This window comes from Megalobrama amblycephala, linkage group LG3 (assembly GCF_018812025.1).
Source record: "Megalobrama amblycephala isolate DHTTF-2021 linkage group LG3, ASM1881202v1, whole genome shotgun sequence".
Classification (NCBI taxonomy): Eukaryota; Metazoa; Chordata; class Actinopteri; order Cypriniformes; family Xenocyprididae; genus Megalobrama; species Megalobrama amblycephala.
This window is the reverse complement of record NC_063046.1, coordinates 14,679,930-14,697,804: the sequence shown is the minus strand read 5'-3', so window position 1 is coordinate 14,697,804 and position 17,875 is coordinate 14,679,930. Positions and strand designations below refer to the sequence as shown.

At 37.1% G+C, this 17,875-nt stretch overlaps 1 protein-coding gene across 17 annotated transcripts in view; it reads right to left on the bottom strand.

Moving 5' to 3' along the window:
• plekha7b (pleckstrin homology domain containing, family A member 7b) overlaps nucleotides 1-17,875 on the bottom strand; it is a 138,109-nt gene that overhangs the window by 74,390 nt on the left and 45,844 nt on the right. The window contains exon 1 of one of the 17 annotated variants that reach the window (XM_048184145.1): nucleotides 7,997-8,293. The exons of the other annotated variants lie outside the window; for them this stretch is intronic. The gene's annotated coding sequence lies outside the window, so the exon portion shown is untranslated. Of the gene's footprint in view, nucleotides 1-7,996; nucleotides 8,294-17,875 lie in introns of those variants that run through there. 17 annotated transcript variants of the gene reach the window in all.

Below are 17,875 nucleotides of genomic sequence, written 5' to 3'. Positions count from 1 at the left end.
AAATAAATACTTTACTCACATAATTCGAAGCATGCATACAGCATGCAGGACGAACATCTTGTAAAGATCCATTTGAGGGTTATATTAGCTGTGTGAACTTTGTAAATGTGCTGTAACATAATCGAGAGCTCGTGTGGCAGGGAGCACGCGAATTAAAGGGGTGGCGCGCTGAAAAAAAATCAGTGCATAGTTAATGATGCCCCAAAATAGGCAGTTAAAAAAATTTATTAAAAAAAATCTATGGTGTATTTTGAGCTGAAACTTCACAGACACATTCAGGGGACACCTTAGACTTATATTACATCTTGTGAAAAAGCATTCTTGGGCACCTTTAAATGTCATGAATGTGTATATTTACTGAGTAAGCCACTATTTTGTAGAGGGAGGTCAAAATGACAAATTTCACTTGGGATTTGGAGCCAAAAGGGGGGTAAAAATGACTTTAGAAAGATGGCAGCATCATTATTTTATTTTTACATAGAGATTGGTAGGTCTATCAGTTAAATCTGTTGACTTTAGCAATCTTTGTTGCATTATATGCCAAAGGTGACAGTTCAAAATTGTTCTGTTTTTTGCCCTCAGTTTGCATGCCTGTAACTCAAGAAGCATTAAAGTAATAAAATATATAATTTTATATTTTTTACATATAAACATTTATAAACGAACATAAAGAACCTCAGCCAAACCTGCATGACGGAAGCTCAAACGTGCTGCGTAACACATGAGAATGAACTTCATTGGTTCTCACACGTCAAGCAAACATGCTTGAGCTTCTGTTACCACAACTGATGTGCGAGTTTATGAATGTTTATATGTGAATATAAGCCTAAATTCAAACTGTTCATCATATAAAGCAATCGTGTCTCTTCAAAAAATCTGGACTAAACCGCTCAATTCCTACAGATTAGTTTTACGATCTCTCAATGGACTTTTTGAAGCGTCAGTTTCATTTGCATAGCTGGCTATGGAGGGACAGAAAGCTCTCAGATTTCATCAAAAAGATCTTCATTTGTGTTCCAAAGATGACTGAAAGTCTTACGGGTTTGAAAAGACATAAGATGAGAGTGAGTAATTAATGAGAGAATTTTCATTTTTGGATGAACCGACCCTTTAAGATCTCCATATCTATGGGACTGAACCATATAGAGCCTTTAAAATGAAGATATCAAAAGCAAAGTTTGATAAGAACCAGAATCTAAAAGGATATTAAGATATATCTAATATCTTATCTTGAGAAACAGGCATGAAAACTTGGGGGAACAAAACACAATAATTGTTGGCATATAATCTAACAAACATTGCTAAAGTAAACAGATTTTACTAATATACCTACCAATCTCAATGACAATTAAAGCTGCAAGCAGCGATGAAAGGGCCCTCGCACCCGGGCTTACCACCACCCGCTGTCCTTTGGAAAACTGTGAACAGTGGGCGACATGCAAGCGAGTAAATAAAGGAGAATTATGGCAAAGTCATTTTGACATGCCACATTTCCTGTTGCCAACAGGTGGCACTTTGACTGTAACTGAATATTGCCATGTAGATGTCTTCAGGCCAGGATTATTATCAAACATGTAAAGTTTGGGGCAGATCGACATTGTATGCCTGAGTTACAACAACTTCCTGTTTTGTGGCGTTAATCGCATACAGTAGCACTCAGCCAAGTGTTGCATGATTTAACGTGTTTCCAACATGTTTGGTACTTCGTGGCATATTGAAATGTGTTTCTGGGAGTGAATTACAGTGTAAAGCATCCCATTTCCTGTTGCTCGCAGGTGGCGCTATGACTAACTGAATATTTGCATGTAGATATCTTTAGGCTAGGACTCTTATCACGCATGTGAAGTTTGGGGCAGATCGGACATTGTATGTCTGAGTTACAACAGCTTCCACTTTCATGGCGAAACATCAAATTTTGTCAGGCAGCCACGGACACGGCCTTCAGTGAAAACTCAAGATTTTCACAATTTAACGTCACTAAGGCCTTAAGATTAGACTGATCATGTATTATGTTGATCTGGTTAAATCTCTACGAGGAGTTAATCACAGTGTAAAACATGTCATTTCCTGTTGCCCACAGGTGGCGCTATGACTGTAACTGATTATTGTTATGAAGATGTCTTCAGGCCAGGACTCTAATAAAACATGTGAAGTTTGGGCCAGATCCAACATTGTATGCCCGAATTACAATAACTTCCTGTCTCATGGCAAAATATCGAACTTTGTCGGGCCTCCATGGACACGCCCTTCAGCGAAAACTCAAGATCTTCACAATTTAACATCGCAAAGGCCGTAGACTGACCAAATATGATGTTGATCTGATTAAAGCTCTAGGAGGGGTTTGTTAAATTACAACGTCTGGAAATGGCAAAAACAGCAAAAATTTTGCAGAGAAAATTATATCTCACTTCCTGTTGGGTTTTCAGATTTTGCACCCAGGGACTTTTTTGTAGGTATTGGGCTATTACATATGTCTACCGAATTGCATACTTGAACGTGAAACGTAGCGTGAAAGGCGCTTAATTGAAATTTTGTAGGTGGTGCTATCAATCCATTTTGCCACACCTAATTCCGAAACCCATATCAGACGTACATTTTTTACCACTTCTGACGCGTGTGCAGTTTCATGAGTTTTTGAGCATGTTTAGGCCCTCAAAAATGTGATTATTTCGGAGAAGAAGAAGAATTGACTGAGCAATTACAATAGGGTCCTCAAACCATCGGTGCTCAGGCCCTAATAGAATGGCTCCAAATCTCACGTGAAAATTGTCATTTTGACCCCCTCAACAAAACAGTTAATTACTAAGTATATATATTCATAACATTTTATATTTTGGCTTTCTTCATTTGTGTATTATGTATTTTTTTTCACCAGAAAAAAAAAAAAAAAGATCAAAATGAAAATTTTTAGCTGGGGACCTTTGGTTGAGTTGACATGGAATGACCCAGCTGCATAAAAGCTTTTCAGTGGTTGCATCAAAGAACACTTGACATAAAAGCATGTACTACAAAGCCTTCACTACAACAATGGTTTTATCTACTGTATCTTGTTGCAGCCTTATCCAGTTCCTGAATAAAGCTATAAGTGTGGTTTTCCTGCAGTGGTTCGGGCTGCAGGATTGCCAAATGACTAAAGAAACGTTATTAGCAAGATGATATAAAACGTACATTTCTTGTCAATTACCACCCACTGCTACTTATACCAATGACGGAAATAAGTGCAGTTATAATAGCAAAATATGTGGAAGAGTATTGCAATAGGTAGCACATGATTCTTAAAGGTCCCATTTTTCGTGTTTTTTTGAAGCTTTGATTGTGTTTATAGTGTGCAATATAACGTGTTCATGTTTCGCGTGTAAAAAAACACAGTATTTTTCACATAATTTACTTATCTGTATACCGCTGTTTCCACTGTCATAAAAACGGGCTGATGACTTCCTTGTTCTATGAAGTCCCTCCTTCAGAAATACGTAACGAGTTCTGATTGTGCCAGCGGTTCCTGTGTTGTGATTCGACAGCAGCTGAGCGCACCATGCCCGGAAAGGTCACGCCTCTTACCATAACGTGGAGATGCACGCGCTCAGTGTTATTGTAAACACGTCTTTAATTTAACCCTATCAATTTGAGCCGGAATCAGACCCGGTGATTGGACTGCAGGATGAAAATAACAGCGTTTCGACGACATGGCGACAAACACACTCTACAAACGCAACTCTTGTGTATTCCTGTGGGCGGAGGTTAGTCAAAAAACTGTTTTAGTGACGTCATTAAAGAAGGAAGTAGAGGGATGTAGTCCAAACTGGCCGTTCGATGTAGGCGACTTCTGTTAAATAAAATATCTCGCTTGGCATTGAACTTTGAGCTTTAAAATTTTACAGATTTTATTTATACTCTAACAACAACATTACACACTAACTAAAGTTTAAAACATGGGATCACGAAGAACGGGACCTTTAATACTACATCAAAACTAGTAAGCACATCATTTGTAATTGAAAGGGTTTAATGGCAATATCTGGTTATGGTTACACTTGAAACAGTTACAAAATAGATGTATGAGATGATAAAAATCATATAGCATTAACTGTACCCAGTTACCTTAGAGAAAGAGAGAGTGAGCGAGAGAGGGAGAAAGTGTAGAGGAAGGCAGAGCTCAGGTAGATAGGAGAAGCCCCCCAAGAAGAAGAGACAAAGAAAAGAGGAGGAAAAGCAAGAGTACCCTAAGAAAAAGATTTGACCAATCAGCAAATTACAGCTTCCCTCACTGTACTAAAGGTGTGACAATTAGTAGACCCCCGATGTACATCTTGGTCTACAGGCTCACTATCAGCATCTCTTTACCTTTAGGAATTCCAAATGGCCCTTGGAAGGTTTTGGAACGGGAAAGCAAAAGTCTTTGTTGATTTTCATCCTTACAACATTATACTGAAGTCAATCCTGCTAACTCATCTGTGAAATTAATGTATGTAATGATCAATATCAACACAAGAAAACCAAATAAATTTGCAATGGAATATGGTGAATCCATAGTAACAATGAAAGTCAAAACCCATCGATAGAACCTATATAAAAAAACATAAATATTAGCAAATAATGTTTGCTAAGGCACTGGAACCAACAGAAGTGCTCCTAAAACGCTGTGTCCTCAGTTTTCCCGTAAGCTTGGTCCGTTCATCATTGTAATGTAAGTTAAAAGACCCTCCTCTGAAAGGTTCTTCATCATTACAGGGCTTTCAGCCCTTTCTTGGGCAGCCTGACTGCAACCAGGCCTCTCTTTTTATGAATGCCATCCACATCTGAGGAGACAGCAGCAGACCTGCCATCAGAGTCCATTAAATTACATTCGGCATTTCTAAAAGAATTTTCCAGACTTTATGCACCTATGGAGTCGATGTGAGTTAGGTATAAGAAGGCATTTTAATGGATTATAATAGCTAAATTTGATTCCACAAAGTGATTTTAAACCACAATCATTGATTGTAGGATGCATTACTAAAATAACTATGGGGAAAAAAGCAAAGAAGCATTGACATTACTACAAAAATACAACTCCTGTGACCCCACAATAAATTGTGTCTAGCATAAACAAACTGTTGACATCATTGTATAAAAACTCTTCATATCATAACACTATTTAAACCGTGATAAGTTCGGTCATCTTATTTTTAGACCACCAAACACAACAGAACCGAACAGAAGTGTTGATTATCTGAGAAGTGAGAAGCGGATCTCTATGTCACATACAGTAGAAGTGAAACCTGTACAAAATACGATGACGCACGCAAGATACTATACCTCGCTCAGTCGTCATCGGCCTGGCAGGCACAGACTGGTGCACCTTCCTGTAATGGGCTACAAAAACACAAGCACATTTCCTGATTTCCTCTTGCCCTAGCTTTATTCCAAAAGCATCATGCACTTTGCAAAACTGCATCGGCCCTATACAATAGTTTTGCTATTTTCCACAGTTAATTAGGAATCTGCATTCTTTAGCTCTTTTGTTCTCATCATATTACTTCCAAACTACTTACCATGGAATTCCCTGCATTAGTATTGGAGGATAAACAGAATGGCAAACAGTAGCGCTGTTTGTTTAGCCATGATGCAGGTTTGAGGGAAAGCAGCCTATGACATTATGAATGATGATCATGAATTAACTCTTGTTCCTGTTAGACTGCTGCTTTGTCTTAATTTTAGTGACAAGAAAAATGGCACTGTATATGATTCATAGGACAAAGTGGAGTTAGGTGTGTCTACCCCTTTATAAATGAAACTGAACTATTTGTTACATTTTTTTTTTTTTCTAAAATAAAAATAAAATAAAAACCACAATTTGAAAATGTCAATATTCCGAATTTTCCTTTTTATATAAACAACATTTACCTTTTTGGAATGTAAATTGTTCATGTTTTGCCCACTAGTTCAACTTACCCCATGACATGACAGAGCTTATCGCTATAATGTAAAGAGATGAAATATGAAAAGGACACCCAAACATATTGACATTAAACAGACCACCAATTTATTGGGTAAAATTATTCATAATAGCTTTGCTAAAAAGACAAACAACATGCAACAAATATTACATCCAGTATTACAGACGCCACAAGCATGCTGACAGTTACGTGCAAGAAGTTGTGTAGTGGTGCAGTCTGGCCTGTTTATATTCAGTAGATTAAAATCCACATAGAGAAGTATTACCTCACCTCTCAACTCCCCTTGTACTATGGCAGCTTTTACCCGTGGGATGAACATATCATTTGGCATCTCACAAGAGCAGAACAGGCAATTGTGAAACCAAAAGCCATGTTTATACAGAGAAAAAACAACACATTATTTAACAAAACTGCTGATAACAGATACTGATTTCTAGTCCTGCAATTTATGTCGGAATGCAGGAATAAAGCTCACTTTAACTTAAAGAGATAGTTCACCCAAAAATGAAAATTCTGTCATTAAGTACTCACCGTAAACCCATAAGACTTTTGTTCATCTTCGGAACACAAATAAAGATCTTTTTGATGAAATATGAGAGCTTTCTGTCCCTCCATAGACAACTATGCAACTGACACTTTGACGCTTCAAAGTTCATGAAGAGATTTTAAAACTAATCCATATGAATTGAGCAGGTTAGTCCAAATTTTTTAGAAGAGCCACGATCACTTTATATGATGAACAGATATAATTTATGCTCTTATTCACATATAAACATTGATCATCGAACATAAACAGAAGCTCAACCGAACCCGCTTGAAGCGCGAGAACAAACCTCTTGCGGAAGCTCAAACGAAAATGAACCTCATTGGTTCTTGCATGTCAAGCGAACATGCTTGAGCTTCCATTTAACACAAATGATGTGTGTGTTGATGAATATTTACATGTGAATAAAAGCATAAATTAAATCTGTTCATCATATAAAGTGATTGGGTCTCTTCAGAAAATATGGACTAAACCACTCAATGCATCTGGTTTGGTTTTATGAACTTTTTGAAGCATCAAACTTTCAGTTGCGTAGTTGTCATTAGATTTAATCAAAAAAAATCTTAATTTGTGTTCCGAAGATGAACAAAATGGGTTTGGAACAACATGAGGGTGAGTAATTAATAAACAGAATTTTCATTTTTGGGTGAACTAACAATTTAAGGAAGATGATCTGAAATCATTATCTGTTGTCTAAAATTGTATGGATTTTTGGTCTTTTTAAAATAAAGGTTCTTTATTGGCATATGGTTTATCATCTTTAACATCCATGATGGGACCTTTATGGCACAAAAGATTATTTATAGTGAAAAATTCTTTAAATATTATTAAAATGGTTCTTTTAGGACCAGTTCATTGAATGGTTCTTCTATGGAATTGCTGTGAAAATCTCCTTTTGATGTTTATGTAAATGTTGTGTTTCTTCAATGGTCACCTCAATGTCACATGAAAACACTATAAAAACACATTTTCGATGTCAAATCAAGATAGCATCATTATCACAAATCACTATCAAGGGGGTCTATAAATGACCAAATGTGTTTTTTCTCCCTGATTAACCAAATTTCACTCCCCACCCAACAGAGTAACACTATAACGCAATAGCAATAACAAAAATAACAGAGCTTAGAAGTTTAAATTTTCACTTTATATTTTCATGGCACAGTCTATTTTTTTCAGCTGTAAAATTCTTTCATTAAGCAGGCTGCACAGTTACATTTTTTCAATAAGATTTACATTTTGGCATTGCAGATATTCAAAGTCCAACGGTCATCTAGCGGGCTGTACCAAATTTCACAACGAACAACAAGCTCAGGGGTAAATCTTTATCAGATGCACCAAATTAAGAGCTCTTAGCATCAGAGTTCAAGCATGCACTGTGACTTCAGCTGTACTGTACTAGAGGAACAGAGTGCAGACACCCATACACTGTTCAAAGAACACAAAGCTCCGCATGTTCTCATTCAACCTCTTTTTCAACTCTTTTTCTTTATCTGCTGCCCTAAAGTTGTCTCACCTGCCAGAATGTAGTAGATTATCTACTTCCTCCTGGGTTCATTCCACCAGTCGGGTTTGTCCTCCAAAACGGTGGCAGGATGAGAGAAGGGCTCTGATGGGAAAGTTAAAATCCTGCTGAAGTGAAGCAGCTAAAGCTCTCCAATCTCCACAAGTTCTTCTGAGAACAGCTTGCCAGAAGTTTCATTCACCGCAAAGTATTTGACGGCTAATCAGAGATCAAACTCTTTCATGACCAGAACCGAGCTCAGCTACACAGCTTATCAGATCTACCCTCTTTTCTCTAACTTTCCCTCCCTCTCTCTAACTCCCACCCTCTCTGTCTCTTGCCAAACTACAGCCCATTAATGAGGACGTCAGTGGGCATAAAACTAAATTAGGAGGTGTTTCTGTTTCAAAATAAATATTTCCCTATCTGAGCTTCATAACCCAGAACCAACCTGGCTTTATCCCACTAGCCTGTTGCCCTCCCAGAAAGCATCTCTTGTTTCTATTCTACTGCCAAAATTTTCCTGGCAAAAGCATACAGCTGAATTTTTATTGTTTTGAGCTTCCTGTGAAAAAATGACTGACAATTGGAGGGGAAACCCCTGATGATTTGACAACATCGCTGCAAAAATGTAATTTTACTATCATTTTTTACTATATATGACAGCCTGCAGAGGAATGCGTTTCCACTCTGTTAACCAAAACCTTGTTCTGAGTCAAGGCACACACCACTGCACCTGCGTCAGATTCTCTCCAACAGCATGTTTGCCACATTTCAACCTACTGGCCAGACTGTGGGCTGTAAATACTAGAAAGTTAGCTCACCAGAGATAAAACATGAGGTATGCAGACCAGGAAAGCAGGTGTTATTTGCACAGCTCTAGAGCAAATATTGAATCAGATACACACAAAAAAAACATTCAGCTCAATGGAACAATGGCCTTTTGAGCCTTATTTCAATTACCTTTGCACATTTAAAAAAGATTTAAAATGCACTTGGATGTGAAACTATAACGAGTTTGCTTTGATAAATATGTTTGTACAGTACAAGGATTTGATTTTAAAAAAATTGGTGCAACAAAAACACTGAATAAAATAAAGCATGAGTCAGCAGCAATAATAAACACTTACGCAAGTTTGAACAAAACACATCACATTAAGCATACATTTCACTAAAAAATATACTCTACACTATAATAATCTATAGCTTTATGAACATTACACATCTTAGTCGAGAGGAGAGACTGAGGAGGAAAAGATCAGTTGTAAGAGGAAAGCACTGCGGGATTTGGTTACTCAGCCTTGCAGTGAATTACTTTAACTGTGTCATTTTTCAAAAGAGGAATTGTCCAATTGTAATTCATTTTTCCAGGCTGGTGTCACTGGATGATTTTAAAGGTTTTATATAATATATTCAAAAAGCAATTTTACAGAGTTCTGGATACTCAACCTATTACTCAAAAACTGTTGTTGTTCCCCCCACCCCCCACCCCCCACACACATCTCTTTAAAGGTATGGAGGAGTCACATATATAAAAGGGTTGTCAATCAAATAATTTTTTTTTAAATGCAAATAATTACATGATGTGCAAATGAAGACATTTAGAATTTTTAATATTTGCTAAGATTTTAATGATAATCACACTAAATTACCATGTAATTAATATATATATATATATATATATATATATATATATATATATATATATATATATATATATATATATATATATATATATATACACACACACATATATTTTTTTATTACATGGTAATGTAATTACTGTATTATTGTAATTTATTGTAATTATTGTAATATATATATATATATATTACAATACATAATTTACATTATTTAAAAAAGTAATTACTACAATTGTAAAAACTATTAAAATAGAGCTATCATCACTAATCACAGATAGATAGATAGATAGATAGATAGATAGATAGATAGATAGATAGATAGATAGATAGATAGATAGATAGATAGATAGATAGATAGATAGATAGATAGATAGATAGATAGATAGATAGATAGATAGATAGATAGATAGATAGATAGATAGCTCGCTCTATTTGGAAAGAATCATTCTAGAATGATTGGGGTGATTTTGTAGGAGAGTGAATCAAATTACATAGTATAGATAAATACAATAGAACAAAGATACAAATATATGTTTCAGGTAAGTCAGTATTCAGGTACAGAAATTGAATAACCAAATATAAAATAGCACTGCATAGTCTTCACTTTATAAATTAAAGAAAATGAATCTTTGTACAAGCTACAAAAGTGATTTTAAGAGCTAATGCACGGATCCAATGTAATGATACACATCTGTTTTCTTTGTCAATTGTTTATGTTCACGTAAGCCATGAGCGACTGTGTTTACGAGGATACTTGCCAAGCATTTTTACATAATTTTGCATGTATGTGTTAGTTCAAGCACAAATAGACGCGGAAGACAACGGAATTCGACGTTCGCGTTCTGTCTGCATGGACCTGTGTGTGTGTTTTAAAATGTTTTAAAATTGCTTGAATGTTTAAACTGACAGGACCTAAAATACATGCAAATGATAAACTTTCACTCTATGATGGTTAAAGCTTGCAATTAACTTGAGAATCATGTGCGTTTCGAACCTGGTGACTGGTCTGCACAGATCACGTATCAACTATGATCCCTATACTTGTTGGTGCACATCCTACGATGTGACTATTGCGGATGCACACATCGCAATATCAATGCTAAAATGTTATATCATGCAGCCCTAACAGTAAGTTGCTTTAGATAAAGGCATCTGCCAAATTCATGAATGTAAATGTTAAACCAGCTGTAATATATACGCTAGGGTGGCCCTTATTGTTTTTTTTTTGTTGTTGTTGTTTTTTTTGTTAACCTCGCACCCCCTCATTTGTTTCTCCACCATCCACCAGAAGTATGTAATGTATGCAAAATACCATCCAGATAATTTGTCATTTAGGGTATTTTTCTCAACAGGTACTTCAATATCTGATTGGTGATATTAGAGAAGTTTTCGTTCACTGATAAACTTTTGACTGTTTCTGATATCAGATGGCCACTTCCCGTAACCAAGATGAAGTATACTTGCTTGGAAGCATGAAGGAGTCTTTATCAGTTTGCAATTTTCCATGGGAGCAGTTGTGGCCTAATAGTTAGCAAGTCTGACTGTTTGGGACAAAGGCTGCTGGTTCGATTCCAGTGCCGGCAGGAAATGACTGAGAGGTGCACCAAACCCCTAATCGCTCTCCAGGCGTCACAGAATAATGGCTGCCCACTGCTCCGGGTGTGTGCCCATGGTATGCAGTGTCTGTGTGTGTGTGTGTGTGTGTGTGTGTTTACTACTCATTATTCCTAATGTGTGTGCACTAACTTGGATGGGTTAAATGCAAAGGGTATGGGTTACCAAAATTGGCCTTCACATGTCACTTTCCCCTTTCACTTTCATTGGCAATGTTCTTCGAGTATATCTGCACCGAATAGGGTAAAAAGGGTACAATGAAGCAGCAGTGCAGACCATGAAGGAGGTCCAAGACTTTTGGGAAAAGGCCTGCATTTCCATAAGGCCTTTTCAGCATACTGTGAAGAAGCTGGAAGACCTTGTAGGAAAATGGGAGGCCTTGAAGAAGGGGCAAAGGAATGAAACACAACAGAAAAACGAAGAAGAATGTCAGATCGTCATAAATATCTAGATCAGATCTCAATTTTGTTCTAAGTTCACTTTCTTCACCAGTACAGTAATTTCACTTTTTAACATTCTGCTTTTATGTTGCAAGACCTTTTGCGGCTTAAGGGTATGTCAGAGTGGTCACCACGATCTTAGTCTCTGCCTCAGATGTTACGCCCACGGACCGTTGCCTGAACGTCCGATGCATATGGCACTCTTATCTGGAAACACTTCAGGAGTTTCGAAGTTGTCATCTGATTGGTTGAATTATACAGGATGTCCGGGAGATGCGTGTGTTGCATTGTTTAAAAGGTCCGCCTGGAAACAAATGCTGTGACGCTACACCCCCTCATGGAAGAAGAACGTCGTCTTGTTTACTAGTGTTTACCAGAATCAACTAAACACTGGATTTTCAAAAGAATTTGAAGTTTGTTTAGTTGCACTAAACTTGCACAACGTTCTTGAATGAATAATTTATTAGATGCACACCGGTCTGTAGGGACATCGACTTTACATTTTCACACCCCTAAACATGATGCGGAACAAAACGAACTGTGATTGGTTGCGTTACATGTCAGTCAAACGTCCCCTTGGGTGGTCCTTGGCAAATGAATGCTGCGATAGAGTCCAGACCTTCTGCCATCAGTCTGAAGGTCTGGCTATGTGAGACTACCACGATCTAGATTGATCAGATTTTTCAAAGAACAGTTCTCATCAGCAGCATTGTAATTTGACATTTTAAGACTAACAACACCGTTCTGTGTTCTCGTTATTAACCTAATTCCATTTACTAATGGTCTTGTATTATTATTAATTACGTGCAGTTATGGTCATTAAGATGGATTTTCAATTTTGTTGAGCACGCCTCAAATGTAGTCCAATTTCAGCGAATTGAAGAGGAGTTGACTGGATGGGTGAGAGCAGAAGATTTCAAAAGTCCAAAAATAAGGGCCACCCTAATATACGCATAATAAAATAACCTTTTCTCCTTAAAATGTTTTACCCTATTTTGAGTCTAACCAGCAGTAGTGACTGCTCTTTTCCTGTTGGTGGCTCTCTGAACACACTGACCATCCTTTCATTAACGGACCCTAATCTGCTGCTGAGTGACATGCCCCTCATGAGGCAAAAAAAAAAAAAAAGTTTTGCAGGGTGCTGTCAGTGTGGTGCAAAAAAAAAAAAAAAGCAATCCTTCCATTCTGGCTACCTCAAGCTTCCTTGATACAAAGGACAGTTTTCCAATATAAGGACATGAAGCACATAAAAGAACTCACAGGCCCAAACAAGCCACAGACTTTAACAGAGCCAACCGTGTTCATTACACAGCACATTTCAAAGGATAGCCGCCAATACTGAAGAGCACCCCAGCTGAAAGCTAATTAGACAAGGACAAGGGTCTTGGAACAACGAATGGGAGATTTAGTTGAACACAAACACAAATACTGTTGTTCGCTCCGCCTGGTTGCTCACAGGCTCAGATGCAGTACCCAGTCCAATGAGCAGCATGACGGACTGACAATGATGTATCAAGCAAGCAGTGAGCGTAAAGAGAGACTTAAAAGAGAATGAATGCAAGACATAATTACCAAAATGATTAGGTCAATTTCCTACACAAACAAACAGTTAAAGCGAGGACAACTACGCCATCATAACTCATGAAATATCAAACCTCTAATTACGCAGAAAATAAACCCACATATTTTTGATGTAACCCATTTAATTTCAGGCAAAACAGATTAAAATGAAAATCCAATCCGGCGCTTTGCTCTCTAATAGAGCATTACCATGACAACATTTGCTCAGATGAAAGCCGCCGGGAAAAGCGCGTTCCAGAGCGCATGGAGGGGAAACTCTGGAAAAGTCTTCAAAGTTTGAGAACAGCTAACAAAACAAAAGTTGAAGAAGCTGAACCCTTGGCCTTGAAACAGTTTACATCCTCATTTATGAGATAGAGCTTCCTATGGTCAGCACTTCTGTTGGGTCTTTTAATAGTCTAATATTAACAAGCCCATCAAACGCCTTGTCATTAGTTGGCAAAAAAGTCTTAAGTTAAATAACTACTGATCAACAAAGCACTATACACACCCCCCTTTGTCCATATACCGAGATCTTCACAATGGCCTGAGGGAAAAGATGCGCCCGTAGGAATATGGCAGCATCAGCACTTCCATCACTTCACTGGCACAAAATTAGCCTGCTGATAAATATTTATAAAGGACAATTTCACAGCAATTTATCACAGAAATAACTGTTTTACGGCCACCCAGACCGTCACAATGAAATGAATTTCAAAGGCACTTAAAAGATCAATAGCGACAGCAATTTGTGTTGGAGGCAAAAACAAAGTTGAAGTTACCTAGAAAGAAGATGATTGGGGGATCAATAGGGAGTACTGCAAAATCAGAGGGAAATAATTAGTGAAAAACCTGTTTTACCTAAATCAGGACAGTGACCTGTGCCGGGTTCATTAAAAAACTCTATCTGTGGCGACCCCTACAACATCCTAAAACAAGACTCCTTAGTTCATCTCAGCTTGGTGCAGCCTCTCAAAGTGCCAAACGTCGATTCAGTTTAGCTAACTGCTCACGTCTCATAGCAGAGGCATAACCTTAAGAAAAACGTCATGTAACTTTTATGGGCTTTGCAAACACATATGGCAAGATGGAACCTAATGACAGGAGAAAAAGAATGAGATGGACATGAGTGGTTTTGATAAGTAATTCTGAACCAAGCAAATGTCAGACAGGCATTAAAAAAAACCATAAAGTGTGCATGTCAACAAACACATATAAACCGACAGATGCCATGTCTAGGTTTAGCACCTCAGCATCTGCAGTAAAAGCTGCAGGATAGATACGGCATGCCATGAGACTGCAGCAGAGCAGCAGCATATATGAATATCTTCATCTTATTTCAGTAAAGTCAACATTTGCATTCTAAATACATAGAAAAAAATCTTACAATAATCAAATAACAAAATATCACTGAAATGCCATTATAGTGGTGACTATTCAAAATCACAAGCTGTTCCAAGCATTGCTGTAACAAACTTGTTTTTGGAATCAGGGAAAAACACAATATGAATATGCTTGTGATACTGTGTTTATGTTCCTTCCTTTGGGACCACAATTAATCATGGTTGATAATGCACAACATTTTTTGGCTTCTTTCCTTTTCCACAGCTTGTTACCTATTCCATGATGTGCATACTAAACTATTAAGCTCTAAACGTTCTTACACACTTAACATTTCATATCAACCTTTACTTTTTGCATCAAGTAATGCGTCCTTGCTGAATAAAAGTATTAATTTCTTTCAAAAATAAAATATTATCTACCAAACTTTTGAAAGGTAGTACATATATACACACACTGTAAAACAAAAAGAAAATACTATTTCAGTCTTTTTACTTCAAAATTTCATGTTTAAAGTGTAATTTCACAGATTTTCAACCCGCTTTGTATTGTTACGGTCGAATGTCGGTCGTATATATTTAAATAATGCTCCTGCTCCCAATGTGAATGCATGCATGCCGAAAAAAATATGCTCTGCTTATGCTCGTGGTGTGAAACGGCCATAAGTGTAGGTTTATCATAGAAAATTGTGTCATACTTTGTCTTCTCTTTTACCAGCATTATGGTAAAAATGGAACACTATGGCAACAGATTTCTTAGTGTATGCGACAGAAATTTTGCTTTGGGGGGGTTGTTGGGTAGAACTGACGGGACTGCAGTTTCTTTCAGTTTTATTCCCTCTGTTTGGCTTAAAACACTGTTTGTTGAAATGTTGACTACAAACACTGTGGTTTTTCGATTTATCATCGCAATTTTCTCTCCATATTTACAATTATTTGCAGCCTTTATCCACTGCCTACAATGACTCTTAAATGGAAACCAAAAATAACTCAGTCCTGCTGAACGTTTACTCTGAATTTTTGCTCCCAGGAACAATACAATTTGACACCATTATGACTAAAAGTTTGCTAAGAAGTATTTCCTACTAAAGAAAGGCAAAGAAAGTTTTCCTACCTATTTGGCAAAAGGGAAAAACAAAAACTTTTGTTTAGAGAACTGTTTTCTCAAGCCAGATTTCAAAACATTTTCACCTTTCTACTGCATAGGCAACCCATTTTTATTGAAAGCCCACTTTGTCAACCGTGAAGTTCCTCTTTAATTCAAAATGTTACTTGTAACATTATTTGTGAAATTTACTAGCAATTTCAGAGAAAAATCTTTTTCTATAACAATTTTTTTTTTTTCAGTGTACACATACATATTTTGCAAAGGTGATAACACAAGGACAATCTTCTTTACAACTGCGTTCTCTGGGCTAGAATAAGGTGCTCGATCTTGATTGTGTTCGTTTTGAAGTTTGGAATTGAGGGATTGTGGTATTCAGTAATCTGACACGGCTAACCAGCAATGACAAACCGACTGAGCCACACATTTGTCGCAGTAATAAGGAAGCATGTGGTCTGTAGTCTTAGACAGCCCCAGGCACCACATCACCACTACCATCCAAATGAGTCTGTCATAGAGCGAAATTAGAAACACTGATACTGATTATAATGCTGCAGATTAAATTCATTGGTGCTGTGAAAAAAAAAAAGGAAAAAGTATCAAATTCTATTAAAACAAACACTTGGGTTCATTTTTCTTTGTAAATAGGACTGTTCCTACTTAAGATTTAAAGCCCCCAGTGTTTTGCACTAGCCTGCGAGCACAAACTACAATTCTTTTTTCTTTTGAAAGCCAGGTAATCAACAGCAGTGAGATCCATTTGAAAACATGGAACAGCAACAGGAAAACACAAAAGGAGGAGTTAAGGCACAAACAAAAATTGTTTCTCTTAAAATGTCTCGAAATCCTGACCTATCGGTGTGGGACAAATACCTAGAAAAATCACACTGGATGAAGTCATCATAGAGACAAGTAGCCAAATTATACAACACAGCACTACACTACATCCTGTTTTAATTGAACTAAAGTGACAGGAAATGAAAAAGTAATAAACCCAGAACAAATATGCACTATCCAAGAACGTCTTTCCTTGTCTTCCTTCATTATAGTTCCTTATCAGATGTGGGTTTCGTGTTATCAAATAGATATGTAAAACACTGAGCATTTGACTGATCTTGGGAGTGACCTAACCTGCCGGTGACCTGAGAAAATGTTAACCTGAGATTTAACTTGAGATGCAATACCTTCTTTCTGACTGTCGGAAGGAAAATGAGACAAAAATATGAGACAATATTTTGTCAGCAAGGTGCTGCAGAGGAAAATATTGCTGTGACAGTTGTTCTTTGGGCATAAACGTGTTCCTGTGGACTCCACGCGGTCAACATCAGAGTGGCCCTGTAATATCTGCAGCAAGGACACAGTCTCAACCTCTGCAGGATCATACAGATTCATACAGGAAATAAACATTCCTCTCAGACCACACTCTTCTTAATAAGATCTGTCAACTGCTCATCCAGAGAGCACACAGAGAATGCTAATGGTGTACCTTAAATTCACCAACTCAAAACTCATCACAGATTTCCATTTTTAAGGCCACTTTGTAGGTCATAAAACATAAATAGATATTGTTCCAAAGACTGGGGTCAGTAATATTATAAGTAATAATATTAATAGTTTTATTCAGCAAGGATGCATTAAATTGATTAAAAGTGACAGTAAAGACATTTATAATGTTGCAAAAGATTTCAATTTCAAATAAATGCTGTTTTAACCCTTAAATGCATACCTTGGGTCTTTAGTGACCCGGGACATCATTCACTACCCTCCTCCTCGTTGATTTTTTAAAGTTAGACATCAACCTTCTTGGTATTCCTCAATCAATTCATTATAAATAATATATCAAGAAAAAAAAATCATAAAATTATAAAAGAATGCCTATTTTTGTATTCATTTTTGGTAAAAATTGTATAGGGTCGCTAACGACCCGAGGTGTGTATGAGTGTACGTATATTTTTTCTGCACAACAATAATTTAAACTTAGATGACGGAATAAGTGCAATTCACCTTTATTCCACAAGGTGGCAATGTCTGATACACAATGCTGAAGTGACGACTCATTTAGACAGAAAACGAAATAATAAGAAAAACATGAAATGGCTCAGCGATTTACTGCAGAGCGAGTACTGAACGCATTTAAATATGACTGTAACTGTTACAGGATGAATCTGGTGAAGCTGTTAGCGATTGAA